A 14,558-nucleotide genomic window follows, 5' to 3' on the forward strand; every position below is an offset into this window, starting at 1 on the left:
TGCTTGAAGGTAGGAAGGATGGAAATAATCACACATCTTTGTTTACGTCCTTGTACCGGCCGGCAAACCAAAGCACGTATGTGACGTAATCGCGTACGCGACGTGGTCAGATCTCGGCAAAGTTTTGCGTTTTGCTGTTTAGACGGAAACGTAGCAGCGGAGCGTTTTCTACTTTTCCACTCTGAGGCTGGTTTCAAATTTTTGCGTTTTCAATCCCCCAAAACGCCGTCCTCGTATAAACGGTAGGGTGTTTTGTTGAAATATTTTGCCGTGTTCACCTGCAAGCGTCCTCGTGTAAACGGCCCCACATTCTGTATTCTTGTTTGTGAACTATTGTTGGTTGTCCAGAAGGTAAGAGTTCCTGTCCCAATTCTCTGTTTAAAGAGCTTCTCTGGTAGGCTGTAGGAGACTTTAGACTTTCGGTTGTGCTAGTTTGGTTTTTGTACGGTTTCATTTGGACGACTATCTTGAGGCCCCTCCAAGTGGTTTAGTGAGGTTTTCTGGAACAGTTCTACAAAACAACAAGGCAGAAGAGACTTTGAGAGTTTTTAGGAAGTTCTGGAGACCAGACTTTAGAGCAGCAGAAACATTTGTCAGCAGTTTGAGAAGGTGAAGGTGAGCTTCAGAGTAGAAATGAGAAGGAAACCTTCTTGACCTGTGTGGTGAGGTCCTGTACCAAGAGTTTGAGCAGGTTGTGAAGAGTCTGTAGTTCTTTGGTCTGAAAGCACCAGAAGAGTCTACTTATTAAAGGAGAAAACAGGAGATATTGTTGGTTCTTCTGTCGCTCTGCAGTTTCCTTGGACTGAATATCAAGTTTCTATTTTAAATGATTTACTGTGAGCCCAAGAAGACTTCAATAAACTCCCTCCATCCCCTGAACACAACACATTTTATTACCATGATAGACCTTTTTATGTCTTTGAGTTTTATAATAGTTTTAGCATAGTTTTTTTCCCCCTCTTTGCTTGTTTAGTTTTGTCATGTGTGTGAAAGCTGCTAAACAAATAAAGTTGAATTGATAAACTGAATAACTGACTAACTCATGATTGTAACAACAGAAGTATTTTCATTGTGATTTAAGGGTTTGTTTCATTTCTAAGGTTGGGGTTAAAATCTTGACAAAAGATTAAAGAAATAAACTACATTAAAAAACAATTAAATCAAAGGAAAAAACATTTAATACAATAAAACTTTTAAAAAGAAAATTAAACAAAATACAATTAAATTATATTAAACAGACAATATTTAATTAGATAATTAAACAGAAGATATGAAACATGTAATTATGAAATTAAACATTTTAAACAAAAATATTAAACATTAAAGATTACATTTTTTAGATAATTAAACATGTACAAATACAATAAAACAAAAAGATTAAACATTAAAAAAATACAAAACATTTCATTCAAAAATTAAATGTTTAATTAGAAAATTAAATCTTAAGACAATAAAACTTTAAATAGGAATTAAACAGAAAACACAATGAAGCATTCAAAAAGAAAATTAAACATTAAAAGGTAATAAAACATTTAAAAAGAAAAACCTTAAAGATTTAATCAGAAAATTAAGCATTGGGAAAGAAAAGGAAATTTTTCAAACAAGCCGATAAAACATTTGAAAAAACAACAAACATTAAAAAGACAAAACATTTCAAAATCAAATCAGACATTAGAAAAAAATAAAAGGTGAGAAAAGAACAAAACTAAACATTTAAGAAGAATCAAACTAAATACAAAAAATTTGAAAAGACACCAGTTAGGCTCTAGAAGATCAAATTAAACAGAAGAGATGTTAAAATAATCAAAAAGAGCAAAAACAGATAAAGGTCTTAAAGCGTTTTCTAGTCTGAAATGAAAACATCAAGTTGTTTCTTCAAACATTTCCTCTTTCTATGTTCTTGGTTTGATTGTAGACAGATTTACTAAGAACTCATTTCAGAAAACTGCTTTCCAGATAAAGTCTAGTAGTAGTTGAAGGCATCGATCAAACTGTTACCTTCTGATCTCCACAAACTTTACTGTTCAGTGAAGAGAATCAAAGTTTGTTCAGGATTTCTAAAGAACCCACAGGTGAAGGTCTGAAAAGAACTCAGATGGATGGTCTAAATGTGAAATCAAGACTCATGGTCACAAGTTTTAAGGCTTCTGTTAACCACAAAGTTCAAACTAACACAGAAGTACAGAGAAACTTTTAAAACTTCAGTCCTCAGACTGTCTGAAGGTTCAAACTAACAGAGAACTGCTCAGAAACTTAGAAGATTTTAGTCCTTGGACTGTCTGAAAGTTGAATCTAACAGAGATCTACTGTGGGACTTAGAAAATTTCAGCTCTCAGACTGTGTGAAAGCTCAGGTCCTGAGGACTCGGGAGGTGTGGAGGCTTTGGAAAGTCTTGGAACTGAGGGTTCAACCCTCCAGCACAGGGGTGTCAAACTCAGTTCCTGGAGGGTCACTGTCCTGCATGTTTTAGATGTTTCCCTCTTCCAACACACCTGATTCAAATGATCAGCTTATCATCAAGCTCAGCAGAAGCCTGATAACGAGCCTGATCATTTCAATCAGGTGTGTTGGAAGAGGGAAACATCTAAAACATGCAGGATAGTGGCCCTCCAGGAACGGATCTTGACACCCCTGCTCCAGCACAAAGGCTGAAATCCAACCTGTTCAGAAAAATAAACCTCGAAAACAACAAAAAATCAATGATAAATGTGCAAGTGAGTAGCTCAGGTGATAAGAAGAAAGACTACCAAGTGGAAGGTAGCAGGTTCAAGACCCACCATTGGCATTTTTCTTTCTATGTCTAAGTTTTTCAAAAAATTTAAGAAGGGTCTGGTCTGTGAACCAGCAATCTGCAGCTCCATAGGTAAACCCTTAACTCACTGACCTACAGATGAGATAAAAAGAAATAAACTCGCCGTCCCTTTGACATCATAGTTTCTGTTCCTAATAAAGTGACCACATGGGTGGAGCCAAGGCAGAGTCTGGGTGGAGTCAGGGTGGAGAGTAGGTGGGGAGGTGGGTGGCGGCCTCCCCCCTCTACTCCCCCACCTTCCCCCCACCACCGACCACACCTTCCCCCACCCTGTTTTTGCTGTAGGTTTATCTGTTCATTTAGCTGCTTTATATGACTCTCACTGCATACTAAGGTCTCTCCAGGACTAGCTGCATCACTAACTCTCTCTATGACTAGCTGCGTAGTTAGCTCTCTTTATGACTTTAGCTGTGTAGTCAGCTTTTTGCTATAAGGTTAGCTGTGTCATTAGCAATCTTTTATTGACTTGACCGTGTAGTCAGCTTCTTCAGTGACTTTAGCCATATAGTTAGCATCTTTATGTGAGCATAGCTGTGCCATTAGATCATTTCTTTGACTTTAGCTGCATATTTAGCTGTGTTTATGTAAGCTGCAGAGTTAGCTCTGTTACGTGACTTTAGCTGTGTCGTTTGCCGTGGTTCTATGTCTTCAGCTGCATAGTTTGTTTTTCAGTACCTTTTGTTGTTTCTCTATGATTATGTAGTGAACTGTCATTCTGTGACAGAATTTTTTCACATAGTACAACAGATGTCTAATGTCAGATACAGGTGAGTTCTGGACACATATTTCCTTTAATTCTGTGTTTTGTCTCTGTGCAGAGACAGCAGAGTTAGTGTCTGACTAGGCAGGTACTGTAGCGGCTGAAAAAGACAGGAAATGTGCCAAAAAATCAAAATGAGCAGTGAAAAGAGGCTAAAATGATCATAATTGTCTGAGAGTTGGTGACTGTGAGCGACATTTTTCACATCAGATGTCTCAGTCTGCAGTCATCCTGCCTCCTGGTTATTCTCTGCCGGTTTTAATGTCAGTCACTGCTGGTGACATTCTGCAGCTCCATCAGTGAGCTGAACTCCGGCTGGCTGTCAGTCAGCTGCAGTCATACAGCGATATGTTTGCCAGTGTAAAGGTGTGCCCAGCAGGCCTGCAGAGAGCCAGGAGTGAGGCTCTTAATGAGCCCCAGGCAACGTCCTGACAGGCAGCGCTGATTAAAGAGGACGGCTGGGCCTGGACACCGTCGGCGCTCAATGTGACGCTCTCAGCTGCTGCCAGACGGGAGGAAATCAGCTCGCAGAGAACCGTCATCAGGCGCTGTCAGAGAAAATAACACTTCCAGAAAATAATTTGTTTTCTCACCGTGGAACAAACTCAGCTGAGGAAGCCGGAGCAAGAGGTGTGACGGGATATTATAAACAAGAATATAGAGTGAGATGCAGTAGGGGACACACCAAATTCAGAATAATGATACACTTGGAATCACTTTTGGTGGTTTTGAGTAAAATTAGAACCTCAGAGTGCATGTTATAATGGACATAGAGAGTTAGGATGCCACTCATGGACTTGAAAGGGTTTTAGGAAATGGAAAGAGTTCAGGAGACAGAATAAATTCTGATGACAAGTTAAGTTCAAGTCCAAGAGACTGGATGAGTCAAGTTCAGGAAAGTGGACATTTCTTGAAATGGGACAAGTCCACGAGACCCAATGAGTTCAGGATGAGTTCTGGAGACCTGACAAATTCAAGAAACCAAACAAGTGTACGGGGTGGGATGAGTGAGATGAAATTCTGGAGACAGTAACAGTTCAGGATGAGTTCAGAAGATGGGACAAGTTTAAGAATTAGATCAAGTTCAGGAGACAAGATGAGTTCAGAACCAGTTCAAGAGACAGGGCAAGTTGAGGAGAAAAGATTTCAAAAGAGTTCAAGAGATGGGACAAGGTCAGGAGACAGGTCAAATTTACAAGATCAGTGATGAGTTCAGAACCAGTTCAGGAGATGGGGCAAGTTCAAAAAACTGATCAAGTTCAGAAGCAGAGACAAGTTCAGGACAAATTCAAGAGATCCAGTGAGTTCAGGATGAGTTCTGGACACCAGATGTGTTGAGGACAATTTCTGGAGACAGAACCACTTCAAGACAGGACAAGTTCAAGAAACCTAACAAGTGTAAGGGATGGGATGAGTTCCAGACAAATTCTGGACACAGGTTCAGGACCAGTTCTATGACGGGACAAGTTCAGAAGACCAGACTAGTTGAGGTTAAGTTCTGGAGACAGGACCAGTTTAGGATGAGCTCAGAAGACACAACAAGTTCAAAAATTCAAACAAGTTCAGGAGACAAGGTGAGTACAGAATCAGTTCAAGAGACAGGACAAGTTCAAGAGAAAAGATAAATTCAAGAGATGGAACAAGTTACAGAGCAATACCTGAGTTAAGTGATTGATTCAAGACCATTTCAGGATGGGCTCATGAGCTGTGACAACTTCAAGAAACAGAACAAGTTCATCAAACAACATGAGTTCAGGACAATATCAGGAGACAGAATCAGTTCAGAACGAGTTCAGAGGACCAGACAAGTACAAGAAACCTAATTCATGCAAGGATTCAGAATGAGTTCAAGGGAAAGGACAAGGTCAGAGCCAGCTTAGGACCAGCTCAGGAGAAGTTCAAGAGATAGAACAAGTTCAGGAGACAAGACGAGTTCAGAATAAATTCAAAAGACAAGACAAGTTCAGGACAAGTTCTGGAAATAGGACAAGTTCAAGGAACTAAACGAGCTGAGAAAACAGGATAAGTTCAGGACATGAGATGAGTTCAAGAGAAGTTGAGATCAAGTTCTGGAGATGAGTCCAAGAAATGGAACTAATTCAGGAGACAGGACATATTGTGGAAAAAGAACAGATTGAGGATGAGTTCAGACGACAGGAGAAGTCTAGGACGACTTCTGAAAACAGGAATTTATAACAAAGAATTTTTACAGGGAGTGGTGCTTTGTAAAATGACCTTCAGCATCATGTGACCAAAATGCAAACACACATCGAGGCAATATTTTGCAAAGATTAGACAGGTCAAGGTGTCTGAGGTCCTGACAGGTCCTTGTCCGTCCTTTTCTGGTTTAGCATTGATGGATCAGAAGTCAGGTTTGCCGCACATTTGTCGTCGTCACAGAGGAACTGTTTCCACAGCAGCTCATCCTCTAATAGTTTCCCAAAGCCTGCTGCTGTACTCGACGATCACAGAAACCTCCAACATGCAGTAAAGGTTTATGAGAGATGACAGGCGAAAATGAAAGCGTTTACATCCTCAATAGGAAAGTAATCAGAGCTCCATTATGCGCCGCTCTGCCTCTGCGGTTAATGCTCGCTGAAATACCTCCAGATTTATATGAGAGCTGCGCATTGCCATTTGCTTTCTGTTGTTGGGAAGATTAATGCACAAAAGCAGCCATGCACATAGAAATGGTTTTTATGTAAGCAGAAGAAATGCAGCGCTGTGGTTTCAGCAGCTGACTGACAGACGGAGGCTGATCTGATACTGCAGACAGCAGCAACATGACCGTCCACCATCTTCATCACAGCTAAACCTCCATCTGTGAGAATAAAAGCAAGAAATAATCTGTAGCAAGCATCCAGACCTCAGGATCTGATTATCTGATCTCAGATTAGAAGCTCATACAGCCACAAGAATGCAAGATGGAGGTGATTTTCTGAATCCCAGTCTCTTCGCTGTCAAAATCTCTGCTCTCAAAAAGTTGTAAACAGAAGAGAGTAAACAAAGAAACATGCTGTTTGTAAGCAAGATTAATCAAATCTGGATGCTTATTGCAGTAGATATTTTAAACCTTCTTTATAGAGCTCTACTTCAAAGAGTCAGAAAGGCTACAAAAGATGTAAAATGTCTACAAGACCCAATGGTGCAATGGCTACAAAGAGACTAAAATGGCCACAAAGACACAGAAACATTTCAAAGAGACACAAATTAGCTACCAAAATGCTCGTATCTGCTACAGGCAGAAAAAAGATAGAAAAAAAGGACAGCAAAATTACTACAGAGATTCAAATGACTACAAAGAGACAAAGTATAGCTACAAAGAGATGTAAAATCTACAAAAAGACAAAAAAATACCTGAAAAGATACATAATGCAACTACAAAAAGACACAATCGACTGAGCAAAAACCCAACCTTAAATGACACATGTAGAATGAAGTTATTTTGATGAAATATCACCATTTAACTTGAGGCTTGGTTCATTTTCCTGATGGAACGGTACATCATGTGACAAGTGATACATTTAAAGACTAATGGAAAGTTGAAAATTTGACTATTCTTCATATTTTTATCATTTCTGGCTGATAAATGAAATCATTTTGTTAAATTTAAAAAAAAAGAGAGAGAGAGAACATGACTTCATTCTGTGTGTTTTTTTGGGTTCAGAAGGTTAAATCTAATTACTGACAGTGATCTGATAAAAGGTCATCGGTGAAAGCAGCCTGAAAGCGTTCCCACATTCCTGCAGAGGGACGTTAGAAAACACAGGAGTATTTCCTGCTCTGTCCTGAGCTGGTTAAAGATCAATTAAACTTGGCAGCTCTGCTTTGTTTTCCAGCAAACTGTGGCTCAGTCGAGCATGTGATTGCTGAGCGGCGTCCAGGCCAACACTCTGCTGATAAATATCCCCATCCAATTACAAGATGTAATAATTTTGCACTCAGGTTGGTAATGAGGTCTAATGCCGGGCCTGAATGATAATTCCCCCGCCGGATGCCGGCCTGATCAGATGTTGAGCTTTGTAATTAGACTGGCAGAAAATCATTATTTGGTGTTCAAATAGAAAATGAGGTTGGTGGAAGTCAATTTGGTGCGGCTCTGTGAAGCGTAGACAAGAATTTAATGATTTAATTACAGTTGTAAGCTCCTTGGATGAGAGTGGAGTGGAGCCGAGGCTTTGGCCGGGCTGCTGCTCTGAGCCTGGAGGCTGAACTAACCGAGCTCCTGACATCAGTTTAGAAATGACACGGAGCTCCGACTGCAGACCGACCACATGAGATCCATCAGAGAGCAAATTCAGTCTGCCGCTCAGAGCTTTAAATATCGCCGTCCATCTGCAGGGGGTCAGATAAACCTTGGAAATATGTAATATTTAATGTAATATAAGGATGTTCAGATTTAATTCAGATATTTAAAGAGCAAATTCAACTTTAGATTCCACCACTAGACTACAAAAAACACAAAATATGCTGTTAATCAGTGAAATCTGCTCATTTCAAGCAAAACAAACTGGAAATCTGCAGGATCTTTTAATCAGCAAAAAAAAGCAATTTAAAATGTAAGTAAAAACCAAAGAACACCTAAAAACAAGAAAAAAATATATCTGCCCAGTAAGTAGATTTATATAAGAAAATCAAAACTGAAATTCAGGTTAAAAACATTTAAAAATGGATTTTCTGTCTTTACAGTCATCTCAGTTTAAGAGTTTAGATCTTGAAATAAGAAAGTAACTCTTAAACATGACATTATTTGACAGTTGGTCTATCAGAAGAAGAAACTTGGCCACTGCAATGCATTCTGGGAGTTGTAGTTCATTTGCTTCCTTCAGTTTTTCAATACAGTTTAATTTTTAGCAAATAATCAGACTTTTTCTGATTGAACTGGTCACAAAAACTGTTGGTTCCGTCATTGAAAAGCATTAAACTCCAAATTTGTCTGATTTTCCAGCAGGGGTTTGTGGGTAATGTAGTTGTCGCTGGATCAGCCTCATTAAGATGATCAATACTAAACTTGATCTAAATGATCAAATCTGTCCCAAACTTGTATTTCTTGATTGAACATTGATTTTTCGCTGTAAGTCTTCAGCTGCTGGAATAAACTCGAGGCCAGACGCAGAATCTGAGACTTGTACCAACAAAAGACTGTTTGTGAAAACCGATGCGACTTTCATGTGATTTTCAAAGAGTGCGTTGACATATTGTTGCCGGTCCACCGTCTGCTGGTTGGCTCCCGTTGGCTCCACTGAAGTTATTTTCTGCCGAAACTCTCAGATTCTCAGCCTCCGTCCATATGCTGTTCCTGCCGAATGCAGGACACAATATGTCGCCGCTCATTGGTGTCGCATTCAAAGCGCCATTTTTTTGGAAATCATGTCTCAGCAGCTTTTATATCCGGCTCAGACTCGGGGCAAACATCCAGACACAACACTGTAGGTTTGAAATAGCTGTCCTGAGATTACTTTAGTGAGACACATAAGCTCATAATTCATACTTTAATTTGTGGTTTGAACATGTACAATTTTTGTCTCTTTAAGGGAATTGCAGTTCAGTTATTCCAGTCTAACCTTTTCATGATTCTGATTGGTTGTGGTTGTCACATGATGGCGAGAACCAGGAAGTGTTGTTTTTAAGTAGCTGAACAGTAAATTGTGGTGCTAAAGTCAGCCATTGTGCTTTTTCTCCTCAGAAAATGGATCTAAACACAACTCGACGAGCCCTCAGTAGAGGGCAGAACCACGCCCTCTACTGGCGAAAACCCTGCAATGCATGATACTCTATCAATTTTGATAATCCTATGTATATCCCTTCCTACTTGATCTGCTGACCTGTAACTCCATAAGTGAGCAGGGGACCTTAGACTGATCTTCAGTGCCAAGTTTGATTATCCTGACTTCAGCACGTGCAGAGATATCTGACCGGACATACACACACACAAACATACTTACCCAGCCAGCCAGACACCGAAGCAAATGCAGTAACCCCGCTGACGTACGTTAGGCGTGGTTAACAAATTCACAATTCATAATACTCTTTCATTGATCAGACCTGCAATCAGACAGTAAAAAGACTTTAATTTACAGTTTCCATCATTTCAGACTGTCATAACTCTTGTAGTTTAGTCGATTAGAGCCTCTTGCTGCTGTTTATTAACACATGGAAAGACTTAATGGGAAAATACTGAAGAAAGGACAAATCAAAAAGTGACTGAGTGAACAGAAAGGCCAAAGTAACAGATAGATGGTTGAAATAATTAGCTAAAACTAAAGAAAAGAAAACATCACTTCTGTGTTGCGAAGCAGAGAATGTTGTAGGGGTTTAGCTAGCAATGGGCCACCATGACAAAGACTTATGTGATGCTTAATGACCTCCAGCAAGAGCTCATTGTTATATGCTGATGGCATTTGTAACAGAGCTGCATATTTGGCCGAAATTATATGTCTATTATAATAAATTTATTATTATTATATGTCTGTTGACTAAAATACAACACTAATATGTGTTTTAGACTCTCACAGCTCTTATAGTTTGATAGATTAGTGCATCCTGCTGCTGTTTAGGGATACATGTAAGGCTGGGAAGCAAAAATACAAAATAAACGTCAAATGGAAAGTGACTGAATGAGCACTGAGGCCTAAGTAACAGACTGTTGAAATAGTTAGATAAAACTAAAGGCATTCAAACGTCACTTCTGTGTCACCAAGCAGAGGGCGTTGTGAGGGTGCAGCTACCAATGGGACACCATGACAAAGACTTATGTAAAGCTTAATGAGGTTTAAGTAATGGATGAGTTGTTGAAACAGTTAGCTAAATCTAACGAATATCAAACAGCTCCAAACCTGTCAAACACTGTAGTGACCAGAGGAAGCACTAATATGGACTACAAGCAGTTTCCTGTTGGCAAGCAGAGAGCATTGTGGGGATATAGCTAGCAATGGGCCACCATGACAAAGACTCATGTGATGCTTAATGACCTTCAGCAAGACCTCATTTAGGTGCTTCAGTGGTCACATGTGGAAATGAACACAGGTTTTTTGTTAAGCCACAACAACACAATCATCGCTCTCCATCCACTTTACACACCAGATTTGACTCCTTGTGACTAAATCCTCTTCCCTAAAATTAAATTCAGGTAAAAGGATCAATACTTTGACACAGTTTAGGAGATCATGTCAGGGCAGGACTTCCAGCATTAGAAGCACTGCAGGAGCACTTGGAGCAGAGTGTTGCAGCACAAGGACCTATTTCGTTTGTGATGGACGCCAAATTTAATCAGGTTTTGGATTTTTATAGACAGTCTGAACTTTTTGATCACAACTCATAAGTAGAACTCAGTGGATTAAAATGTGCTGCCAAGAAACAAAAAATGGCTTTTAGACAGGCCAAGCTTTTGATTAACTGAGCATCAATATCTGATGTAGTCTCTGTCATGAAGCTGAATTTAGTTCCATGGACCAGAACATTCAAAGAATAACACATTAAGAACACAATAATCTTAACATTTGTCAGTAAACAGCAAAAACTACACATAAAACCAAGCAAACGTCAAGCTTCGGCTCTTATTGTTGTGATTTCAAGCAGAGCCGTGTCAAACTGTGAAGATTCAGAGATTACACATCTGATTAAAATTTTGCGCGTTCTTAAATGCGACCGTATGCAGTAGTGTGTCTGTTTGTGTACCTATATGTAAGTGTGTGTGTTACAGAGTGTGTGAGCTCAGTGTAAATGGACTGTAAAGCAGAAATGCACCGTGAGATCCTGAGAGAGTCCATATCTAATGCTGTTTCCATGCAGCTGCACGCCTCCATCACTGCGTAATTACTGGAATTAAAGGAGCCGTTTGCTGGATCCTCTGCTGCTCTGAGGTTCAGGGGCTAATTTGTTAGATTTGTGTTGTTTATTTAGTGAGTTTGTGCTGTTCACAGTGGATCTATTTACTCCTCCCCAGTGTTGATGCCTCATGTGGGAGGAGCTTCACCCACCTGCTGCATCACCTGATCCTCACTGTTCATCCTACAGGTGTCTTCTCCAGATTGTTCCGTGTTTTACAGCCGTGATTTTTAATGACCTGTTTGTTTTGTGGACACGAATGAACCATGTTGGGAACAGAGCTGACAGATGTGTTAATTTTGTATTCATAAGTTGTAATAGTTCTTTAACCCTCTGTACTCTGAGCAGTTTCTGTCACATATTTCCTCACCGTGGGTTCATTTTTCATTACAATCTAAAGTCCTGTATCTCTATGGAAACAGCACAACCAGGACTAGAACTCAGAAATGTTTTCTGTGCAGTATGACACAGCTAGAACGACATAAATAATACAAATTTAAAAAATAAAGTTGATTATCTATTACACAAATTGTTAAATACATGGTATCAACATGTGCAACATTGCAGTGTCTGCAGGTGTTACCAACATGACAAAAATGGTGAGTCCAAATGCTACAGACATTTAAATATTTACATTTTTCAACCTCTGTGTTTTTCTCTTTAATCTGCTTATCCGCTGTAGAAAGATGTTTCTCCATGCTGAATGTATCTCCAGCAACTTGCTCCTGTGTTCACTGTTTCTGAGCCATGCTGCATTTACTTTATTGATCCACTATGTTTTCCCTCTAAGTCTAATATTGTCCAAAATGATGAAAAACATCTCCAAAGTAACAGAAAATTTCCAAAAATTAAGTAGAAATTTGTCCAAAATGACTTGAAAGCTCTCCAAAGTCACATAAAACTCTCCAAATTGAGGAAGATCAAAGCTACTGGATGAATAAATAAATGCAGCATGGCTCAGAAACAGTGAACAGAGGAGCAAGTTGTTGGAAGATACATTCAGCATGGAGAAACATCTTTCTACTGATGATGAGAAGAGTCTACAGAGGTTGTAAAAATATAAATAGCTAAGTATCAGGTATTTGTAACACATGTGGAACTCAAAATTGACCAAAACATGTCCAAGATGACTTGAAAGCTGTCATTTTAAACAAATTTTGAGTCATTTTGAATAAGTTAAAAGCAGTTTTGGACATTTTTAAAGATATCTTGGGCATTTTTGAGTTAGAGTGAGTTTTATTTTTTCACAAAACTATTTAAAAAAAAGCCACAAAATGGCACAAACAAGACAAAACAAAACATAATAGTGGATCAATAAAATAAATGCAGCATGGCTCAAAAACAGTGAACAGAGGAGCAGGTTGTTGGAAGATACATTCAGCATGGAGAAACATCTTTCTACAGATGATGAACAGAGTAGAGAGAAAATGTTTGTAGGGGCTGGAAATATGTAAGTAGTTAAATATAGATAAATGTGGAAACAAAACCACAGCAAAAAGACACAAGATGACATAAATAAGACACAAAATGACATAAAAGGAAGACAAAATGACAAAAACAAGAGACAAAGGAACAAAAATGAGACACAAAATGACAAAAACAAGATAGAAAACTACAAAAAAATCTAGAGATAAAACAACACAAAACAAAACAGACATGAAACTAAGATGACAAGAGAGAAACTGAGAGAAAAATCACAGCTATTGGATAAATAAAGTAAATGCAGCATGGCTCAGAAACAGTGAACAGAGGAGCAAGATGTTGGAAGATACATTCAGCATGGAGAAACATCTTTCTACTGATGATGAGCAGAGTTTGTAGAGGTTGTAAAAATATAAATAGTTAAATATCCATAGTATGTGGAGCCCATTTGGATTCCAGTCTTTGTGCTAAGCTAAGCTAACTGCAGCTTCATATTTACACTATTAATCTGAACACGTGGCTCCAGTTTCGTCAGAGTCAGCTTCCAGATGTTGTATTATTATGAGCGAACTACGAGGTTAAAAATGACACTTAGAGGTGAAGAACAGGAGAACATTCAGTGGGAAACAGACTTTCATGAACTGTTTATCAGAAATACCGTGGTGTTTTGTTCTGCGGTCGCCTTATCACGGCCGATGTTAGCGACTGATAGAGGAGATAAAGGAAACAATGGCTCAGAGGATTAGTGGAGGATCAGTGCAGTGAGGAGATGCTCAGAGCTGATAGGCGAAGAGCTTCAGGCTGCTGCTCATTTAAATATTAAACCTCCGTCACCTGCTCTGGATTCTTACCGTTCATTTACTGGCAGTTTTCAGGGTTTCGTTTGGTGTTTTATGTCATGAAGAATCTGGAATCAGTGCATTTTTAAGTCTTTATCTCAAAATTCTCCCTTTCTATTTTTAATTATGTTTGACTTAAATTGGAATTTTATTTAAAAGAAAATTTTCATATCTCAGAAGTTTAGTGTTTTTTCTCAGAAATTTGGCTTTGACAGTTTTAACTACTATTTGAACTATTCAGGTTGAATTTATGAAAGGTTTACAGTGTAAAGCACATTTAAAGTGTTTTTAGGGTGTATAGAATAGAATAGACATTTTATTGTCAAGCAGAACATACACTAGCTTTTGCACATTTCAATAAAATTCCATTGCAAAAACTTGCCATCGGACTGGTTAAAAAAACAAACAAAAAAAAATTTAAGGGTGAGATTAAGATGTGTTTAAGGGATACCAAAGGGCGTTTTAAGGTGTAGTTAAGGTGTATTTAAAGCATTTTAAAGGTGTATCTAAGCCATATTAAAGGAGTATTTAAGGCAAATCTAAGGTCTATCTAAGGCGCATTAAAGGTGTATCTAAGGCACATCTAGGGTGTATCAAAGGCATATTATAGGTGTTTTTAAGGCATATTTAAGGAGTGTTTCAGGCATATTGTAGGTGATTTAAAGAAGTATTTATGGTATATGTAAGGCATAGTAAATGTATATTTATGGTGTACTTTGATGTATTAAATGTGTATTTAAGGCATATCTAAGGTGTTTTTTAGGTGTATGTGGAACACGTTTAAGATGTTTTTACGGCACATTAAAGCTGTTTTTGGCAAATATTAAAGGTATAATAAAGGTTTATCTAAGGCATATTAAAGGTGTATTTAACACTAGTTTAGGTGTATTAAATGTTT

The sequence above is a fragment of the Acanthochromis polyacanthus genome, chromosome 8, assembly GCF_021347895.1.
Source record: "Acanthochromis polyacanthus isolate Apoly-LR-REF ecotype Palm Island chromosome 8, KAUST_Apoly_ChrSc, whole genome shotgun sequence".
Taxonomy (NCBI): domain Eukaryota; kingdom Metazoa; phylum Chordata; class Actinopteri; family Pomacentridae; genus Acanthochromis; species Acanthochromis polyacanthus.